The following is a 23,243-nucleotide window of genomic DNA, read 5'->3' as shown; positions in this document are numbered from 1 at the left end:
CAACGTGCTGTTCAGATGAGATCTCGACCCCCTCGTACTTTTGCTAATTTATGGACAGCCCTGCAAGATTCATGGTGTGAATTCCCTCCAGCGCTACTTCAGACATCAGTCGAGTCAATGCCCCGTCGTGTTGCGGCAGTTCTGCGTGCTCGCGGGAGCCCTTACGATATTAGGCAGGTGTACCAGGTTTTTTTTTTCTTTTTTCCTTTTTGGCTCTTCAGTTTATATCGCTACATGTTTTGGGAAAGAGCTGAGTCCGATTATCCACATTAACCATTTGTAATATAATCACATTCAAACATTCTGTAAAACTATTGTTGTGTAAGTGAGAAGGGATGTTATAACTTGCCTTATAAATTAGTAAGTCTACTGCATTTTGTTACTGTAACAATGGTGATACCAAGTTGTGTCTTCACTTACCGGAACGGATTTTTTGTAAATTCTTACCAAAACATGGTACTGTTTTCTGCAGTTTAGTGACTGTCTACCTCAACGCTATGTCCTCGGATGCTGTATCCTCTTCTCAAACTCTGGATTCCTCTTTCCAGTTCCGGCGTCAGCAGTAACTGGCACCCCTGTGGTAACGCAGTTCTGCCTGCCAGCTTCCAGTTATAATGTTTAATAACTTACCCCATGCACAAACAAAACAAACGCATTCGCAGCAACTTCACACGCACTGCTTAATCCATGCAGGACGGGAGAACGGTGCAACAACGGGAAACAAAAACATATTTAAAATCAGGTGTTTTCCTTTTATTGTGAAACAACAATCATAGTAGTTGATTCTGTATATTTACATTTCTCCGTTATATACATATATTTTAATGAACAGTGAAGTAAATTTAAAATAGCAATTACACTAGTGTTTTGTCATCCAACAACCTCTGAAGTTGTACGGCGCATCCCTGCAAGTTTAGATTTAAACGTTATACAAAACGAACAGATACAATAAATTTGCATTGAGTAATTTAACAGACAGTGTAAACACTAGCCATTCCTGTTAAGGAAATACACGATCGTATCGAATTTCTGACAAGATGTTTAATTGACAATACTCATATACGACATCTAACATAGCACACTTTTTATTTCCCATCTGTAACAACGCTCAACAGTAAATCTCCCTTCACCTTACCTATATAGTATATCGTTGCATTAGTCGGTTTCACAACTTTGGCCAAATGTACGTGGTAATCTAATAGCTATAGCAACGGCTTTCTACCTGAGGGTCCATAAAGCGAGTTTCATCACTCGGGCACCACACTTGACACCAGTGTAACAGGCAAGAGAAATGGTGTTGCTCTGAGCCCAACTGATTACTATCGTTGTAGACAGTCACAACCCTGTAACAGACGTCACTTTGATGACGCACAAAAATCGAGAATCATTTTCTTTTTTCCCTTGTACATTAATTCAAACCAACCACAAGCTCTAAATATTTTTTATACTTTTTTCTTTACAGCTACCAAAACATTTACTGACATTTTTCTCCATCTTGTGGCCACACATCTATGAATCGTCCATGAAAGTAGTTGGAAACGCCAGCGGCGGCATTTCCACGTGTCCGGCGCGGCGCTTTCCCGCCCAGTACCTGCTTTCAGGCAGTCAACATTGCTCTACATTTAACAGACTAGCAATCTAAACGATTCTACGTAAACTACATCGTCACTACGCAAATTCTGCGTCGCCAGAAGAGTCTTCGGGCAGGCACTGCTGCTGTGTTTGCAAGTGACAAAGAGATTAACGCCGTTGCACTCTCACACGCCGCGTAAAGAATTAATTTCTTTTCCCCGCCATTGTGGAGAGGTTGTCTCTCACGGCAAGTATTCCGTCGCCCTGGCAATTTTTTGCGCGATTCTGGCTACTCGTTCTTCGGAAATGAGTAGGGCGTTTGAAAAAATTTTTCTACGATAAAAACAAAAAACACAGGAAGCGGGAGGTCTATCAAGATTCGTGGTCCGAAACAAAGAAAATAGGAGTCATCTCAGAGACACGAGACTGTAGCTCTTTGGCTTCCTAAAGCTATTCCTCTGTCTCCCCGTACAGGAGACATGCATCTAGCTCCGCTACAGGCCCGGCACGCCTGCGGAATAAAGTGTAACCTAAGTTCCCTGAATAGTGCGTTTCCCCCTAAAGTTCCCGATGGGATGCGATAGGATTGGGAGGCGTTGGGGTGGGACGTTCCCATTCCCTTACCGCCAAAAACAAAGTCGCTGCGAAGACAGCGGGAGGTGCTCTCACGCCACCGTGGGAAATGGTACGACAACCAGCGTCGAGTTTCCACTCGGTAGCAGAAGTGCTGTGCGTCCCATCCTAGAAAGCAGTGCGCCTGCTTCACTAACGCCTAAATCCCCTCACAGCGCCAGGACAACGTAGCCCAATATTAAAAAAAAAAAGAATTCTACAAAAATAAGTAACAGTTTCGCGATATTATTTTCTCCTTAAAACTAGTGATAATAACCGCGATTTCATTACACCCTATGCATTCTCCCTGTCTCTCCTCGTGTAGGCCAGCCACGAAATAACAATACATTAGTAATATTCTTAAAGATTAACAACAACTCTGACGCATCATTTCTCATACAAAATTAACTTAAACTAGTAGTGAAAAAATGAAGGAAAACCGGCGTGAGCAGGTCCTCTGCAGCTATTGTACCCGGCGCGCGGATGCAGGCATCGGCTCCGATCTTCCAAACGCGCCGCTTGCGCGCCAACCTGCTTACTCTCCGAAAAGTCTACACAATTACGCCTACTTACTAGTGACTGCCTTTCGCACTATAAGGTCACAACAGATTTCTCTGTAGTACTCTGACAGCGTGACGGCGACTGCGATGCGGAGGATATATCACTGCTTGCTCAGTGAAAGACACAGTTCTCGTCACGTAATGCGATATCGATTACTTCCCCTCGCTTGGAGGGAGTATTCCAGAGACTGAGAACTAGGGCGGACTAGTGCTGAAAATAACTCACTCGAAGGAATCACAGCGAAACACACTCTTTCTTGTACCACAAAAGAAAACAAAAAAAGGAAAGAAACGAAAACGGTTGCTCGCTATATAACCCGCATAGCTATTAAGTACAGATCACACTTCTCCTACCGGTAATCTGAGTCCTGCTTGGTTTCTTTATATATATATTTTTTTACATTGTCCTGTCTTCCTCCCCTTGGAGGCGAGACGCAGCGGCCTCGATGCGGACGTGACACTTCCGAGTCTAGCAGACGGCCCGGCGTCCACACGATCGCCCACACCTCACAGTCCCAGGAGCCGACCGGAGGCGCGCACCTGCTGCTTAACTCTGGAAGCTGGCCTGGCGTCCGGCGAGCGGTCCTCGGTGCGCACAGCGGGCGTGGTGCTGGTGGAGGTGGAGGTGATGGCGGCACCGCAGCGGCCCCTGGCGCCGTTCTTCGCACAGCCATCGGGAGCAGCAAGCCGCGGCTGCTGCCGACTCGTAAGCGACGCCGAGGTGTCCGCAATGTCGCCTGTTCGCTCCAGGCCGTCGCCCTGCAACAGAGAGGCAACAGTTCGGTCACACGCGGAGGATATGCTGATCAGAGACGCAATTGCTAACATACATGCGTCACAATCCTTATACACTGGACCCCAAACATTTACGCGTAGCAATAATTTTATCTTGGAACTCTTTCAATTGGCCCTTGTTTGCATAGAAAAACAACAATATGGGAATTGTGAGTCCGCCTTGATGCAAAACATTTTTTATTATTTGTTTACTTCTATATTCCCCAGACTAATTTCAGCGACAAATAACGACTTCATCAGTGGCTTCTTTAAATCTAAGACATGCAGAAAACAGCATAGTTATACTAACACTATAACGCATTATTATATTTTTACTCTTTGTATTTTGAGTATACTTTTCTGTGGATACTTTCGTACTACCTTATTTATTGCACGTTACAGCATGTTGTATAACACTGAAATACGTTCAAATGGTTCAAATGGCTCTGAGCACTATGGGACTTAACTGCTGAGGTCATCAGTCCCCTAGAACTTAGAACTACTTAAACCCAACTAACCTACGGACAGCACACACATCCATGCCCGAGGCAGGATTCGAACCTGCGAGCGTAGCGGTCGCGCGTTGCCAGACTGTAGCGCCTAGAACGCTCGGCCACTCCGGCCGGCTGAAATACGTAAGTTCACCTTTTAGTACTTGTTTACTAACAGCCGCTCACACAGTTGCAGATGACATGACGTATGCACAGAAAAACGGCAACAGAAAAAGCACAGAAAATACGCCGCAAGCAGCGACAGCTCTTAAAAACATTCTATAACGTACAATAAATAAGGTAGTACGGAAGTATCCACAGAAAACTATATTTAAAAAACCAAACAGTACAAATGTAATAAATTTTCCAAATTTGGAAATTTATGGTAATGTCTTATGGGACCCAACTACTGAGGTAATCGGTCCCTAAGCTTACACACTACTTATTCTAAATTAAACTAACTTACGCTAAGGACACACACACACACACACACACACACACACACACACACACACACACACACACACACACACACGAGGGAGGACTCGGGCCTCCGACGGGGGGAGCCGCGCGAACCGTGACAAGACGCCTGAGACCACGCGGCTAATGGTTCTGAGCACTATGGGACTCAACGGCTGAGGTCATAAGTCCCCTAGAACTTAGAACTACTTAAACCTAACTAACCTAAGGACAACACAAACATCCATGCCCGAGGCAGGATTCGAACCTGCGGCCGTAGCGGTACCACGCGGCTAAAAATGTAATACTATGTCGCAGTGTGTGTATAACTGTACTACTATTTTCTGCATGTTTCAGATTTAAAGAATCCATTGATGACGACGATATTTGTCGCTGGAACTAATTTGAGAAATAAATAAGTAAACGAATAACAGAAAGTGTTTTGCATCAAGGTGGACTCACAATTCCCATATTGTTGCTATTTACACGTAGGGTTGTAGGGTAGTTAACTGCTGTTCTGCTTGGCACAACCACATCGTTTAAATATCTAGATCTAACATTGCTAATCGATATGAAACAGAACGAGCACGTAAGGTCGACAGCAGGTAAGGTGAAAGGCCGCCTTGAGTTTACTAGGAAAATTAGAGGAATAGTGCAGCTCACTTGTGAAAGAGACAGCGTACAGAAAACTTGCCTGCTACTCGAATGTTTCTGGGATCCTCACCACGATGGATTAAAGAAAGACACAGAAGCAACCGAGAAGTGTACTGCTAGATCTGGTAGCGGTAGGTTCGACCAACACGTGACGGAGATCCTTCGTGAGATAATCCCTGGAAAGAAGACTTTTTTTCCGGGAAACTCTGTTGAGAAAATCTGGGGAACCAAAGTACATCACGCGTAAGGACTCTGAAGAAAAGATAAGAGAAATTAGGTGTCGTACGGAAACATTCTGACAGTCCCATGCTACATTTTCGAGAGGAAAGGGGAAACGGAATGACAGCTGTGGTATAAGGTATCCTCTACCACGCGCCGTGTAGTGGCCTGCGCAGTATGTACATTTAGAGTAAATATCTAGGTGTACCGCTGTACACAATATGAAATGGTACAAGGTGTTCGAAATTCTGACGGAAAAGGACTAAGCTGTAAAGACTAATGGCGCGGAGCCTGGAAACCAACATCTCGAAGTTGGTTCGCGTGCTAATGTCAGTTGTCCGCATGCTAATGAGACAATCTATGGAAAACAGTCTAAGGACGGCCAAATCAGGAGTAAGCGACAAGGCGCACCCGGATACGGAAGGCTCGTACACACTGCAAAGCAAATTGTGCGGCGGTAGGCATGTCTGATGACACTATACAGTGTCGGTGCAGGCGCAAGTGTTTCGGAGCACACTGTTCACGGTACATTCTTGAACGTGTGGCTCCGAAAGAAACGATCTTGTGGGGATATGGTCAGGCGTATCATGTTTCTTGTTACACCAGGCTGATAGCGGCACCCGGATACACCATCATCCAGATGGAGGACAGATCGAAAAATGCAACTATGGGGGCGGTGTTATGCTATGGCTGGCATTGGCGTTGTCCTTCAGAAGACCTGCAGCAGTAATCGAAGAAACCACGTCAGCTGCGGACGGCGTGAACATTATTTCCGGTCAACTGCAACTTTTCATGTAAGATGTCACCCCTAACCCTATGGAACACACCCATTACGCTGTCGGGCAGGCCCCTAATTTACAAGAACTGTGTGGCCTGTGGGTACACCTCTGGTGGAGCACACCTGCAGAAATCTATCAAGGACATCTCGAATTCTAACCCACGCCACTGGGGGCCGAACCGCACAATAACCCTAGGTTCGGTGTGGGCGGCGGTGGGGTGAGTGGACTGCTGTAGCCAGTTGTGGAGTTGTGTATCACTGAAGGCTACGTCGTTTCTAGGTCCCCAGTTCGATACATACATACATACATATATACATACAAGTCCAATTAACACGAGTCCGGAAACGTATACTTCCAGAGATAAACGTGTGTTTATAGAAAGGGCTGCGCGACGCTTGGTTGCGGATATTAGCACAGTCGTTGCATTGGCGCTCCGTCAAATGTGTCGGCAGGGTATCATGATGTCTTACGTACAATACTGTCTACCTACCATTAGGTAGTCTGCAGTCAAAATTGTGTGGTTCAAGTCGTGTTGTAGGCTGCGTTAGTTTTCGTCGTGTTTGCGTGTCTTATTGTGCAACACTGTCAACCCTGGGTACGTATCATGGTGTTTTACCTTCTTCCAAACGCTCATGCACTTATGTGTGTACTGTTATTGCGCTGTTTGTTCTTATATTTACATTTTCTCTCTTTCACCACCTGCGAGCAATGTAAGCCTACTTCCGGACAAGTGAAATGGAAGATACGATATTCTGCTATGGTTAAGCAAATGGACGTACCCTGCGAACCAGTGCCCTCTACGCTGAAAAATATCCACAGCGCAGTGTGCCTCTGATAAGCTGTTCGGCAGACTTTTCCAGCGTCTGAGGGGCGTATATACTCTTCCAACTCGGAGGACTGACAATGGAAGGCACCAGACAAAAATGGCTCTGAGCACTATGGGACTCAACGTCTGAGGTCATCAGTCCCCTAGAACTTAGAACTACTTAAACCTAACTAACCTAATGACAACACACACATCCATGCCCGAGGCAGGATTCGAACCTGCGACCGTAGCAGTCGCGCGGTTCCAGACTGTAGCGCCAGAACTGCTCGGCTACCACCGGCCGGCCAAGGCACCAGACAGTCCGTACACCTGACATGTGCTACGTTTGGTCTAAGTAACCACTAGGACACGTGTGCGATGATTAGCAGCAGCAGAAGGCGTGCCTCACTCTCTTATCTGGGGGGTACTTCATGAACAAGTGCTGTACCCGTATCATCTACAGTGCCTTCACACCCTAAGGCCACAGGATCATCATGGCAGACGGCCGTTCTGTCAATGGCTATTGCAGAAGTGCGCCACAAATCCACTGTTCACATCCAAGATGTTATTTACCCATGAGGCTGGGTTCACAAAGAGATGGTGTTGCGAATTTCCATAACCACCACGTATGGGTAGATGTAAATCCCCAAGCAATTCAGGAAAGGGGGGCATCGACACCGACTCTTAATCAACGAATAAATAGGGCCATAGGTGCTATCACGAAGACTGGGGTGCATTATCTGGACTTTTGTATTGCCTACCTTGGTGGAGGCTGAGCCATTGCAGCAACGTGGTTCATGCATGATGGCGCACACTTTCGTCACAATGTGCGCTAACTTCTCACGCACACATTTCATAACCGCTGGATCGATCAGGTGAACCCCACACCTTGGCCTGCTAGTTGCTAGTTCCCCAGACCTCATTCTCCTAGACTTTTGGTTGGGGGAGGGTGGAGATTCAAATGGTTCAAATGGCTCTGAGCACTATGGGACTTAACATCTGAGGTCATCAGGCCCCTAGAACTGAGAACTACTTAAACCTAACTAACCTAAGGAAATCACACACATCCACGCCCGAGGCAGGATTCGAACCTGCGGCCGTAGCGGTCTCGCGGTGACAGACTGAAGCGCCTAGAACCGCTCGGCCACACCGGCCAGCGAGGGTGGAGACTTAAAAGAATTGGTCTACGCCACGCCAATCAATGATGTGGGGGTAGTACAGGGTCGCGTTTTCAATGCGTGCCAGCAGGTACAAGGACAACAACCGGGAAGACTTCAAAGCGTCCGTCATTCCTTACCCTGGAGGGCAGAGAGGTGCATTGTCATGAATGGACACCACGTTGAGCGCCTCCTGTAAATACGAGTTTATCGTAGGAAGTATGCGTTTCCGGACCCATAATTAATGGATTTATTTGTCTTGTTTCTATGTGTACTACTACTCTCAAAGCATTCTACAATTTTTGTTAACACTCTTTATACAGAATGTAGATGATGTTAGTTCCATATACATGGTGTGCTGAAATATTAATAATTTGGGTATCGAAGAACGTAGAACACTTCGTCAGTTTTACGTTTCTTGCACGCTACTCACACCTGTGTGTGTGTGTGTGTGTGTGTGTGTGTGTGTGTGTGTGTGTGTGTGTGTCGTGACGAGGTGCTCAGGCGGCAGAATCCGCAGCGGCAGTGGGAGAGGCGGGCAGAATGGAGGCGGCCGGGCCCGCTTCGCTCGCTTCTCCTCGCCTCGCCCGCCGGCGCCTGTCAATTAACACGAGAAGAGGTTCGGATTACGCGGACGTGCCGGCGGCCAGGTGGCGGGGCTCAGCTGTTTGCCCGGCAAACAGGCGCGTGCCTGCCTGCCTGCCTGCCACCGCAATCCCCCACAAAAAAGTCGCTCATTCGGTCAAGGCCCGCAGCGCAGCGCCGCGCCGCCCTCTATAAAACACGTGAGCTCAGGTTACCGTGCATGCGCTGCTGTCCAGCGCAAACTATCGACACTTTATCCTCCAGCACTACCGTATTCTTAATGTATTGTTTTGATGGTATGGTCTGTCCGAAGTCTGGTTTCATGCAGCTCTCCACGCTATTCTGTCATGTACAAGTCTCTTCACCTCCGAATAACTACTGCAACCCACATCCAATAGAATTTGCTCTCCCTCTACAAACTTTAGCCCCCACACCTGCCGTCTATACCAAACTGACAATTCCCTGATATCTCAGAACGTGTCCTAAGCCGGCCGGAGTGGCCGTGCGGTTCTAGGCGCTACAGTCTGGAGCCGAGCGACCGCTACGGTGCAGGTTCGAATCCTGCCTCGGGCATGGATGTGTGTGATGTCCTTAGTAATTAGTAAGTTATCTTATTTTACGAATAGGCCCCTGGTTAATATTAGTAATTTTAACTACTGCTAATAGTGCTAAAAATAAATAAATTATTATTATTATTGTAATAATGAATGTTGGTCTATTATATAATTTTTCTAAAGATATTGTTATTTCTTGGTAATTGATTGAATTGTCAATATTTATAGTTTCAGTATTTTTGAAGAAGTCTATAAATATTGTTATGTCTAGGATAATTAATATGAATATAATAAATACTCATATTGGTAGGGTAATAATTATGGTAATTGATTTAGGTTGAAATATTTCGTTTGATGCAATTCTTGTAATATAAATAAATAGGACTAATATACCACCAAGAAATGTTAAGAATAAAATATATGATCGTCAATAACTTTCCATTATTGTTCCTTTTATTAATCCAACTAAAAAAGTTTGGAGGATAACGAAAAGTATTATTGATATCGGAGGTCTTAATTTAATAAAATTAATATTTATTACATTTGATAGTCATATAATTATTATTTTAATCATTTCAGGGGTTAGTTTATTTAAAATATCGGTTTTGGGGACCGATGATGGAAGCTTTTTCACCTCTGAAGTTTTAAAAGTGGGGGCTAGACCTATTTCCGGTTTACAAGACCGGCGTTTTTTTTTAAAAGCTATTAAAACTAATGTTTAAACTAAGGTTTAATTAGTTCTAAGTTCTAGGCGACTGATGACCTCAGAAGTTCAGTCGCATAGTGCTCAGAGCCATTTGAACCACGTGTCCTAACAACTAATCCCTTCCTCGCAATCGAATTATGATAAAAATTTCGTTTCTCCCCAAATCTATTCAGTATCTCCTCATTAGTTAACACGATCTACCCATCTAACCTTCAGCATTCTTCTGCAGCACCACATTTCAAGAGCTTGTCTCAACTGTTTATTCTGCACGTCTCACTACCGTACAAGGCTACACTACAGAAAAATGCCTTCGGAAAATACTTCCTAATTCTTTGACATTACATGTTAACAAGTTTCTCTTCTTCAGAAACACTTTTCCTGCTATTGCCAGTCTACATGTTATATCCTCTTTTCTTCGGTCATCATCAGTTGCTTTACTTCTCAAATAACAGAACTCGTCTCTCAGTTTCTAATCTGTCAGCAACATCTGATTTAATTCAACTTCATTTTTTGTAGTCGTGTCTTATACCCATCTATCAAAACACCATCCATTTCGTTCAGCTGCTCTTCCAAGTCCTTTACGCCTGTGACAGAATTACGACGACATCGGCAAACCTCAACGTTTTTATTTCTTCTCCCTGAGCTTTAACTCCTTCTCCAAATTTCTCCTTTTGTTTCCTTTACTGCTTGGTAAGTCTACAGTCAGTAACATTGGTGATAGGCTTCATCCCCGTCTCACTCCTTTCTCAACCAGTGCTGCCCTCCCAAGTCCCAACAATTGTCGGCTGGTTTCTGTACAAGTTTTATTTTACTCCTCCTACCTTAACGATTACAACTCTTGTTGATTGGGTACCAGGTATTAAATTAAAACTCGTGTTGGCGTGGATTTAAATCGGATTTAAGAAAAGCGTAAGAGTCATTGGTCTCGTTTATGCTTTGGGAATTCCTGGAACAAAAAAAGGCAATTTTAGGACTTGAAGTTCCTGGTGCAGCAGAACATGGATCGCCCACCCTTAATACTGAGCTATCACAACCGGTACTGCATATAAAATCAGTGAAGAGAAATGCCAAAGACATGGTAGGTTCGTGAAGACCACTTCGGCTTTATTATACAGCGTGGGCAGAAACAGACTGAAAAGCTTGTAAGGGTGTTGCAGGGTTCAGGAAAAAAATTCGATACGTTGCGTCGTTTGCGAGTTAATTAGTTTTGAAGACAGCCAACCAGGCCGTTGCGCCTCGAAATTGAAAAGGCTCGCCAAATACAATTAGTGTCAGTTGTTCTCGTAACACAGATGACAGCACGAGACTGCTCAGTCTTTGGCTCGCGCTCGATCCTTACTACCGGCCCACGTCCAATTTTTGTATCCCTCTCTTGTTCAGTTTGAGGGAGCCAAACGAATAACATGTTTATCGACAGAGTCTGGGCGGGCCACATGAATTTGCGAGCGTAATGATCCTATTGGCCACAATGTCATTTAACTCGAAAACGGTGCAACGTATCAAATTTTTTTTTAACAATTATTTCTCAGTACAACCTACCCTGCAACACCCTTAAACTTTTCGGACCGTTTTTGACAACCCGCACAAATCTACGTAATCGGACGGCCGCTTTCGGGTGTGTTGAAATTAGGTCTCCTTTCAAGTATAACAGTCGCAGCATCTAAGAAATAACAAGATACTACCAAAACGAAATCGTGACACTGCGCGAGGAGGCGTTTAGCTATAGATGTTTGTTCGCACAATGTCTGAGCCACAGCTTCAGGGAAGCCATCAGGCAACGACTGAACGAGATTCGTCTCCCAATCCTCAAACCAACCGATAATTGCGATTAAACACGTCAGAAAAATTATCACGATTATGTAATCAGGACGGAACCTTGTCTTGTGGAATCCGGAAGATCGACTGACAGCGAGAATCACCATATGTAAATATCGTTTCCTCATAAGTTTTGAATGTCAAATACTTGAAATCATCAGGCTAAATGACAGTTCACCAACAGACTTTCGTGAGGTAGGATAAGCAACGTGACTGACTGATGGAAGAGTTGACTTACGTAGACCTGAAATCTACATTTGCAACTCGTATACTTAATCAGTAAAGCCACCACAAGATTCGGAACAGGGCTCTGGAAATTGGAGATATAGAAAGGAATAATTTTCCTTGCAGTACAGTTAAGATGATACAACAGCTACAATACGCTGACCAAGTATACGGTTATCCGTAAGTACCTCTGGAGTTCCAGAAGATGGCTGCGTCAAGACTACTGGACATACAGAAGATAAACACATGTCAGTGTACACAGGCGTCTCTCCATGTTTTTGACTTGTTTCACAGCTGCTCAGTTTGTGCTCTGTTCGAGGCACGGCAAACGTTAGCTCGTGTGTGAGATTTATTGAAGTTGCTGACACAAAATGCCAGGCAAAGTACGACAACAGCTCACTTTGGAAATCTGTTGATTGGGTTGTCTATCTGCCGGCAGCTCTAGAGGGGGAAAGTCGGAAAAAAGGGAACCGAAGCGTCTGAGTTGTGGTGCTACAGAAGGATGATGAAAATTAGGAGGACTGATTAGGAATGAGGACGTTCTCTACAGAAAGATATGGGAACGACAGACAAGAAGAAAGAACAGGATGATAGGACATGTGTTAACAGATTAGGGAATAACTTCCGTGGTACTAGAGGGAGGTGTAGAAGGAGTCAGAGACTGGAATATATGCAGCAGATAATTGAGGATAAACGTCGCAAGTGCTACTCTGAGATGAAGAGGTTGGCACGAGACAGTTCGGATCCCATCGAATTAGTCAGATTGATGACTCCCGAGATCTGCAGGCGAGAACTAATTCGATGCCACAGTATAGAAGAGATTACCGTATTTTTATACATGTTCTGACACGTCTGCTTCTAGCGCACCACCGCCACGGCGCGTATTATGAATCCAAGTCGGAGAGACGCCCTCTTAACTGATATTTTTTCAGTATGTGATCTTCTGAAACGCAAGAGATACCCTGCACCTCACAGAATGAACACTTCAGAAAAACGGAGATCAAGAAAATTTATTATGTACACGTATGGCGAGAGAATGTGAATGAAAATCACGAACAAAGAAGCTGGTGGAACAAGTCGTCAGACTACTGGCATAGTGTGCCAGCGATTTTCGCGAGCAGCGAGTTTGGAATGTTTATGAAGGCGGACCGCGCGCCGGCGGCGGAAAATTTGCCCAGCGGCGCGTCTGCCCGCTAAGCCGGCTCTGACACTGAAATACTACTCTGGCGTTCCCGGCGCACCTTTTAGAGTGTCTTCCAGGAAGGCGGCCGCTGTTCGGAATGTGATCCATCACTGTCGCCGCCACGCTGCTGTGTTCTCCGGGCCCCGTGCCGTCGGCGCTTCCCCGCGATATTACCCACTTCGCGGCATTTTGTACTTCGCGCGCTTCTGCCACCGCAAAACTCCGCTTCCTGTCCGCACTGCGCTCTGCATGTCACACAAGTCTCGAGGACCAGTTGCTGTTTGTCACATTTGGCGAGAACAACGTCGTAGGTTTGGCCATGAGCTATAGGTACGGTACGTAAAGTCATTTTTCGCGAGTTTACCAGTAATACATTTGCATATATTGCAAGTACAGAGGGATGTGAAGGAAGAAATCACTCTTTCCCTATGGCCACAAAACTACTATTCATTGACTGCCAGACAACGCATGACACTATATTATCTAATTCCCAGCTGAGCATAGGTGGCGGCCTTGTGAAAGCTATGATTTGGTGCGGATCGTACTGTACCTGAAAGGTAAGAAGGGAGGGAGCTTCTAAGAACTAATAACGTTTCAGGGTACGGGAATGATTGGGAAACAGTTAACAACCTACCATATTCAGTATCAATAGGAATTGTTAAAATCTTTGGTAGGTGTAGTAACACAGCATGAAGTACGAGCAGGTGAGAGAAAAATTTCAGCCTGGCAACAGTAATAAACGTCTTTAAGGCGAAAAACTGGAGCGGCTTCTTCCATCAGTTTGTGCTTTCATCGTGGTGGGGGCAAGTAATATTACGCCTTCTCGTCTTCCATTGCTAGATTTGAGACTACCTCAACAGGCGCAACAGAACTCTTTACGAGGTAGCGTAGCTTTGTGGTATCTTCCGTTTGGCTGGGTAGGCAGTAGTTGGTTCAAGGAACACATGCCTTCGCAGCCATAGGGTACGGATGTGCCAAGAGCGGTCATGCATGTGTGAACAGTGCTGATTAACGTACATATGTGTAGTCACACTTTCTGTAACAAGCCTGCATAACTGCTGTGTCCTCCACCAGATACGAGAGACAGTCTACACAGAAGAGCGCATGCTGCCTACTTCTCAGGCGCAATGTCGCTTAGGCTGTATCCCAGAGAGTGTGCACGGGACCACAACCATGTCACACTTCCGTTTTATTTCTCACAAACTGTTTCCGAGCGGACATTCATTTGCCTAGCATAGAAATAAGCACACACACACGGCTCCACTCGGCAGTTAGTACTTTAAGAGCGTATTTCAGGACTCATCTATAGTCACAACCAAGAAGTGCCAGACTCAACTCTGCGCAAAATTTAGGACTGCACCAAAGTTTAATGACAGTTCAATGCTAGTGAATATTGATCTATACTGTCGCGCACAACCTTCTTACCTCATTTAACTTGTCAAGTATCGTGAAACTTTTATACTAACATATGACTGAATTGTTGCTAATTTGTTTTGCCATCTATTTTTGCCGTAGGCATTGTGTAACCGTGTGACAAAGCTGTGCAGTTGCTGCGTGCGAACACTCCATCTCATAACCAACCACTGTCGGCGGTGGGGGGGGGGGGGGGGTGGAGGTGTTTTCTAGTTGCCACATTCGTATATATGACGCAAACTACAATCCGTTACTTACTTCTGTTACTTATTTCTGTGAATTCAGTTACTAATGTAAAATGAGTAGGCACAGTGACTACTGTGAAGTGAGATTCGAAGCGAGTGGAAATTAGAAGCTGTCCCCGACGTGCTTACGTTCTCCTGCGACGCTCCATGTGAACTGCAGGACTGTTAGAAGCAGTCGCACTCTCACGTCCTCGATATGTTGTTATTTGTGAGCAATTCACGCACTTAAGTTCTGAGACAGGACGTTATTGGTTATGGAGCGAAAGCGTGTCTCACTTACGCTCTCCATTAAAGACCTCGTACTGCCTGAAATGTTTAATTCTGGTTATTGGTTTGTTTGCTCAAAATGCTAAGTTTCATAGCCTCTACCGTCGCTATGTTTCTGATCCGGAAAAATTTGACAACTTTGTATTTTCTATATTCCAACATAATTGTTATAAGAAGTGCGACCAAAATATAAATTAATGTTTACTTGACAGTACAATAGTGAAGCAATAGTCACAGTAGATAAATATTTCATTTTTTTTTCTACATTAGTACAAGGAATAAACGTTTGGGCAAGCATGGGTGTAACTTGTAGTGACTTGGTTGTGCCACCATTGCCTCGGTTGACCGGCCGCGGTGGTCTCGCGGTTCTAGGCGCGCAGTCCGGAACCGCGCGACTGCTACGGTCGCAGGTTCGAATCCTGCCTCGGGCATGGATGTGTGTGATGTCCTTAGGTTAGTTAGGTTTAAGTAGTTCTAAGTTCTAGGGGACTGATGACCACAGCAGTTGAGTCCCATAGTGCTCAGAGCCATTTGAACCATTGCCTCGGTTGCCTGGTCTCATTATTTCTCGTAATTTTTGTCAGATGTATGGTCATAACTCCCATTATATATTCTCCAACTTATGTCCTACATTTGAAAATGTCGCCGTACTCCGTTGAAACTGGTAATGTAACACCTTTTTAAAGAAAAAAATGTTATGTACTGTGACTATGGCCTCACTATTGTAGTGTCAAATAAACATTTAAAATACTTTGTATGTATTGATCCACAGGCCAGAGACGGTGGAAAACCAGCGGCTCGAACCACCTTAGAATTTTGGTGGGGTGTGTGAGACCCATACCAAACAGGTCTGACGGGGGATGTTGGATGTTTATAGAGAGGACAGCGTGAATAGTCACACCCATGCTGGAAGAACTGAGCTGGCAGACCACTGGCGACAGCTTGCGTCCACCCCTTGAAAACCTGATTAGTAAATATTCAAAATATTCTCCCCGCTGTCAGCACTTGGATGGAACAGGGAAAAGACTTAACAACTGGTATGTGGCAAGTACCCTTTGCATTTGTGGGAGGTTTGCAGAGTAGACTAGCGGAGGCGCCGTAAAGCGTGCTGGCAGGCATTTCACAAGGTGGCTGAGGCAGACAGCGGCGTCGCAGCGGCGCGAGGTGGAAGCGGCGGCGGGGGCGGCGGCGGGGGCGGCGCCGGCGCCACGCGGCCAGCGGGCGGCGCGCCAGAGGCAGCGCCAGGACCGCACCAGCAGCCACAGTCAGCACAAAAAGTCGCCGGCTGTCGCGCGAAATGAGCGATGGGCGCCGCGGCCCGCACATCGATCCCTACTACCCACCTATCTGCATCTACGGCCGCATCGCCTCGCCTCGCCTCGCCCCTGGCTGTGCTAGCGCGGGCTGGCAACTCTCGTGCAGGAAATACTGTTTAGCCTACAAATGGCTAGCCGCGCTTCTCACGCTCTACAGTCGTCCGTTGTCAGGAAGCTCCGACTGGCAGTCTAGTTTCCTTCCCATATGAAAAGCACCGAACATCCACCCTCCCACCGTAGGCAGCCTTGCGTCCTAAAAGTAGCTATCGGTACGCAGAGTGTCTGGTTCTGGTCTTGTCTGAACAGATTTGTGAAGGTTTATTCTTAACTACATCGGCGGATTCGGGAGACGACTGAGTGAAACCTGCGGAAACATACAGAAAAACACACATATCAGTGGAGAGAGCCCTCTTTCCGCGTCTCGATGAGTAATAAGCGCCGTGACATAGCCACACTAGGGGGTACACGCGTCAGGATATGCAGACAAATTGCCTGTTCAGAGCTGTCGCATCGAATTAGATTGCGCCAGCCGACAGGCAAGCCAGTGAACAGGTTTCCGAAGTGGGCTGCCATCATGCCTTCTCGGCCAATCCATTTCAGCGGCTTCAGTGTAGCGCACCAACACGTTAACGTCTGCCGTATCATAAGCGCTGTAATATCAGTTCGAAACTTGGACAGATGCTCTGCCTACAGATGTGTGTCTCTTTCCTGTAGATCTTCTAGTTCTCAAGAAGTCATTTTCTGAAGCTCCAGAGGAAGTGTACAACGCTGTGCTAACTATTTAACACTGGCTGTTCATCTACGCAAATAAAAAACGACCACAATTTAAATAATTTCCCCCACTTTTACCATCTTCTGAAGCGTCCTGTCCCGGCGTCTGTTAAACGACACCCTGAAGAGAAGTAACATTTGACCTGTTACAGCCTTGAAACACTAAGTGACAGAGGAAGGAGAAGCGGAAGGTGAGAGTGCAGTTTCCTGTAGAGGCCGATGTCGTTGGAGACGGAAGGGAAGCTCGCAGCGGGAGAGCGAAAACGGTACCATCCCGGCATTTGCTTTAAGTGGTTTAGAGAAACCATAAACTTGCAAGTTACCTACTCGTTTCGACCACTCTGTTTACTGTTCATTTACTTGGCCCGTTGTTTGCTGGCGTTTTGACTCGGCATCGGAGAATGTATGGACAGCATTTCTGGACAACTTACTCCGAGGTACAAGAATCACTGTAATATTCACAACGGTGACACATGCCCGTGTAGTCTACCACCTGCAGTCTTCAACGTACGTAACTCAATAAACACACTGTGATGGGAAACACACCTCAGAATTGAAAAGTTTATGAATTATCTTCATCATGTTAGCTGACACTAATGTTCATGATTAATGAAAACCACTCCAGCTGTATTTTCACACATTCATTGTGCAAAGACCGGTTTTGTTCATTCGTTCACAGAGGATGTTGAAAGAACGAAACAGTTCGAAACTCAATAAATATGTAAAAATACAGCTGGGATGGTTTTTACTTATCATTAACATTGGATTTACTATGTAATGTGTTCATGAAAAATGTCCCGACGCCGATATAGGGCTCACTCAGAGCACACACACACACACACACACACACACACACACACACACACACACACACACACACACACACACACACACACACAGGCACACACACACACAGGCACACAGGCGCGCGCGCGCGCGCTCTCGCTCGCTTGCAGTATTCACATTTTGACTAGAGGTGCGCACTGTTCTTTAAATTTCCGACCGATCGCCTAAACAAAAATGCAGCGTTCCGTTTTGCGCAACAATAACCACTGATTATTCTTGCCAATGGTGGAGCTGTGACCCGACCCATACTCATCCTATGAGACGATCTCGAGCACTATATAGTTACTCGCATTTTCTGCAGCCAGCGAAAGCTCAGCCCACCCCGTAGCTGACGGAGCATCCCCACGTTACCTGTGACCTTGGGTCCAATAGAAATGGATATGCTGTACCTCTTTGCTTACCCATGCTCCATTCGGACTACTAGCACCCCCCAACTAATCAGTTTTGAGCGGAACGCAGTGCTCCACTAAGAGGTGGATAGCAGTAAGACTCGCCCAAGGTAGCGGTACTGATACTTGTGTTCTTACAACCTACATCTGGACGGCCGGCTGCATCTGAACTGCAGCCGTACGGAATGCGAGTCGAGTGTGCCGGCGGCTGCGACATCTCGCTCAACGCTCACAGGGATGGACGAGTCAGTGCTCTGAAAGCCTACGTTCAACTCCTTCCTCTCGTAACGTTTCTTTACGATCCTCATTCCACAGTATATTTGGGCGATTCCCTTACCGACGACCCGGTAGCTCTCTGCTCCCTCGACCCCAAAATATCAAAGATCGCAGTTGTCGGCGCTGGTTGGTTGGCTGGTTGGTTGTTTTGGTGGAGGGGACCAAACAGCGAGGTCATGGGTCGCATCGGGTTTGGCAAGGATGGAGAAGGAAGTCGGAAGCGCCCTTTGAAAAGAACAATCCCGGCATTTGCCTTGAGCGATTTAGGGAAATCACGGAAAACCTAAATCAAAATGGCTGGACGTGGGTTTGAACCGTCGTCCTCCCGAATGCTAGTTCAGTGAGCTAACCACAGCGCCACCTCGCTCGGTCTCAGCGCTGGCTAATATGTCAACTAATTACCACCACCACAGCCACGAAATTCAGTTCTTCTACCACTTGTTTCTAGCAAACACTAACTACGAATAAAAAAATTGAAAACAGTAATACTACAGAAATTGTGGATCCGAATCTTGCTCTTCTTTTGCCTTCTTCCGTTCCTTCTATGAGGCGGCATTAATAGATGAGTTACAGTAATGATAATGTTAGTTGAAAACCGGATGCCCATCGTGACCGACCGGGGTGGCCGAGCGGTTCCAGGCGCTACAGTCTGGAACCACGCGACCGCTACGGTCGCAGGTTCGGATCCTGCCTTGGGCTTGGGTGTGTGTGATGTCCTTAGGTTATTTAGGTTTAAGTAGTTCTAAGTTCTAGGGGAGTTATGACCTCAGAAGATAAGTCCCATAGTGCACAGAGGCATTTTTTTGTTTTTGCCCTTCGTGATGCCGTTACTGCCCCCCCCCTCCTCCCCCTCTACCGTGAAAGAATTTGAAGAATTTGTGCATCTCATCTACCCGCGTATAAAATCTATATTCAAATGTGACACTTTGTCCAAACGTTTTCTTGGCTATCCGAGCAGGTAAATTTTGGATCCGAAACTTACTACAAAAATTCTGAAAGCATGGCGTTAAGGCATCACTGCCGTAGTCAAGAATAAATCGTAGAGCGAAACACTGCATTGCACGTAATGGGATACGGGAGAAATCAACTCTGAAACACTCATTTCGTCATTTTTGTGCCGTGATTACACGATTGCATGAGATTGAACGTTTAAGACGGTCTTTATGTTGTAACTGTAACTTTATTTGTTCTCGCCGTGTCGAGTAACAACCATATGGTCTAGAAACGATGTACTGCGTGGAGACGACTTATTTTAGGAATCTGGAAACAGGATCTTTGAGAGCTACGAAGTAGCTTTCCAAAATATTAGACTGATCTGTCGCAAACAGTCCCAGATATTTAAGGCAGTTCTTCTAGGAGCTATACATGCTTCACAGTCTATCAACGAAGATCGCAACAATCACAGCAGTGAGAAGAAAGAGAAATAAGGAACAATGGGTGATGGGTTTAACAGAAGCAGATAATATACGAGGATACATTTTATTCAACGACACACATGTCTGTGTACCGATGATTCTGCAGAACGGTGCACATTTATTTATTCGAAAGATATAGAAATAATTCGCACTTTACAAAAAATGGAATATACAGAAGCAAGGAAGAATGCTGACCACAGTCTCCATCTCACAGAGAATTGCAGTCGCTGAAAGAGTGAATCTTTCCCCCCTTGTCGTCTCGCAAGTTCTAATAAGCCGCTGTTACCGATGGAACCTGAACCGAAGAAATGAACGTCGCGCGTTTGTCGCGCTACGTCTCAGACGGTGCCAAATGGCGCACAGAATATGAAATACAAGCGCCGCAGCCTCCGTCGCATGAGCGACGGCGGAGAAATTAAGATGATAAAATAAAGTTGTAAAGGAAATTCTTTTATTTTAAACGGAGACTATAAAAAAACTCGAGGAGAACCGGGCGCCTTCCATTCGGCGACGACGACACCGAAGGTAATGCCGGGCCCGGCTTCGGCCGCGATGCCAGGGCATAACGAAGAGATATGTGGGCTGGAAGAGCTGGGAAGCGCCGCCTAACGACTTCCTAGCGCCGTCGCCAGCCACCCAATGCCAGCGAGCTCTCAGAAATAGCTCGGCGCATAAAGAACGCGCCTTATTACTTCTATTCGTGCCCTGACACGGCGCCCGCCAACTGAGGATGCAACCGTTTCGGGAACGGCCGATTCCTCCGATGGATTGGCTCCTCCTACTAAGGTACGTCTACAAAAAACTGCTGCTCCCATTATTAATCCCTGCTATATTCGTGGTTTGGTAGAAACATTTTTCTAATCAACGGAATTCGACGGCCATTCGTCTGGTTTATAAAACGTGTCGTGTTTCAACTTATGCTCAGACCGAAGACTTGAACGCACAGGGTGTAAACGGTAACTGTTTACAATATACTACTCTGCTGTAGAGGAAGTCGAGACGAACAGTTTGATACAGAGCACTTGTGGTCCATCAAGTCGGAAAGTACCCCAAACTGGCTACAGCGCTTGGGCGCCGCGTAGAATTATCATCATTCTCTTGCACTCTTCGCGCAAGCTATTAGTCCTAGAGTAAAAATGAGGACCTTTTTTAGGGAAAATTTTATTTAGTTTAATTTTGTACTGGGGTACGTTTCCGCTAGAGGGCTCAGTTTTCCAGTTATCCAAGAAAAACTTACGAAAGTGATCTTACTGCAGATCAGAACTGATCTTCACTCTGCAGCGAAGTGTTTGCTTTTACGAAACATTCTGGTAGACTAAAACTGTGTGCCAAATCGGGATTCGAACCCACAAAATTGCCTTTCGTAGGTGAAGTTCTCACCCACTGAGAGACAGCACGACCCACCCTCAGAGCTTTACTTCCGCGATTATTTCCAGCGAAAGCCAACCGTCCCGGGTTCGAATCCTGGTCCAGCGCATAGTTTTAATCTGCCCCAGTGTTTCAGTCACTGGAGACAACAACTAGCGTTAACTGTCTCTGGATAAGGAGTCAGAGCGACCTAAAGTTGTAGGACTAGCAGATGACAGGCCGTGATTCATTGGAAGAAGTAGAGTATTGGACGTCGGTCTAGCATTAGGGCCCGATGGAATTAATAGGTGGGAGGAGGAGAGGGAGAGAAGGAGAGAGGGAGAGAGGGAGAGAGAGAAAGAGAGAGAGAGAGAGAGAGAGAGAGAGAGAGAATTCAGGGACGTGTGCTACGGACATTCCCCGCTATCTTTTTTTTGCATCAGTGAGAGGATTGCTAATGCAAGCGTAAACGCCTTCTACGTATCAGTGTGGTGAAGAGAAAGAGGTTGGCTACTGAAGTAGGACCAAGCAATCGAAGTGTCGATGCCTGAAGCAGACATATGCGCCGGCGGACAGAAACAGTATCTGTTCGCTACCGCTACGCCTTGTTAGCTGCTGGGGCGCATCCATCACAGAGGGCGCAGGCGCTAGCACAGCGCACGAGAGAAGGTGGTGGCTAAGGACGCAAGCGAAGGAGCGAAACTCTTCTGCTCTGGGGAATCACGTCTCGCCAGTCCACTGCTAAGGGTCGACATTCCCAGTCGAATTGAGAAGCTAAGGAAACTCCCCCATTGTTACCTATCGTTTTCAGCCATATAATACTGATAATTCATTACCAAACAAGGTAACTGAACACTTACTTTTTTTCAAACAATTCCTCCGTTGTATTGGCTGGTGTCACTGATTTAGGTTTTACCACACACAGCCCGATCGCCGTTTTCTAAAATCTTATATGGAACATCGTTTCTGCTTTTTTAAATGGACTACTGCATGTACATCACCTATTATTAGCTCCGGTCTCTTGGTTATTTTCAGTATAACACCTGATGACGGGCACGTACGTGCCCAAAACCGGTCTTGTTTTAACTAGTGAAAAGCAAACAAAGCCTTGCAGCTGAAGCGGTATTTTCAGCCTCTACTTCTTTTTATGTCTTTTAGACACAATTACACAGCGTAATCCTTACCGGTATCGACTGTATGGGCTGTCTTCAGGATCCATCGAAAAAAGCATGTCGAAAATTCATTTATGGCCATATGTCGCCTAACGTTTCACACAGAATTAAAATGAAAGTCCAGCTTACAGTTTGTATGAAATGTAATATTGTCAGCCATTATTGCATATTGGGCTCACAGTAAAGTGGCGTTACGGTGAATTCCTTACGCCCTCTCATAACATAGCAATGAAAGATTTATGGCTGCGATACATTAAATCCATCACAAACGAGAGAGAAAGAGAGAGAGAGAGAGAATGAATACGCACGCAGACAACACAGCGCCTGACACCGTAGACTAAACGGTGAACGGGCATCTTGTGTGTGCTGCGGTCACTAGGCGCAATCTGTGTAAATGCTTCTAGGACCGTGAGATAAAGCTGTTTCACAGGTCTGTAACACCCATTCCTTTCTTTTTTGGGCACGCTTCGGGCATATTAACACTACCTCTCGCGATATTTCTACTGTGAACCTTACAGAAATTTTTAACCCGGGCCGCCGACTCGCCTTGAAGATGTCTGTAGATTTCACAGACGAAATATCGCTAGAGGCAGTGCTCATATCCCGGATGCACACCTGAAAAGTAATAGAATATTC

General features: G+C 45.9%; 1 protein-coding gene across 1 annotated transcript in view; it reads right to left on the bottom strand.

Moving 5' to 3' along the window:
- Positions 1 to 731: 731 nt before the first annotated feature.
- The window catches only part of LOC126243474 (forkhead box protein O), a 717,094-nt gene continuing 694,582 nt past the window's right edge, over positions 732 to 23,243 (bottom strand). The window contains exon 4 of the mRNA XM_049948166.1: positions 732 to 3,503. The gene's annotated coding sequence lies outside the window, so the exon portion shown is untranslated. The remainder of the gene's footprint in view (positions 3,504 to 23,243) is intronic.

This window comes from Schistocerca nitens, chromosome 1 (assembly GCF_023898315.1).
Source record: "Schistocerca nitens isolate TAMUIC-IGC-003100 chromosome 1, iqSchNite1.1, whole genome shotgun sequence".
Classification (NCBI taxonomy): Eukaryota; Metazoa; Arthropoda; class Insecta; order Orthoptera; family Acrididae; genus Schistocerca; species Schistocerca nitens.
Note: the sequence above shows the minus strand (reverse complement) of the source record. Positions and strands in the feature narration are given on the sequence as shown.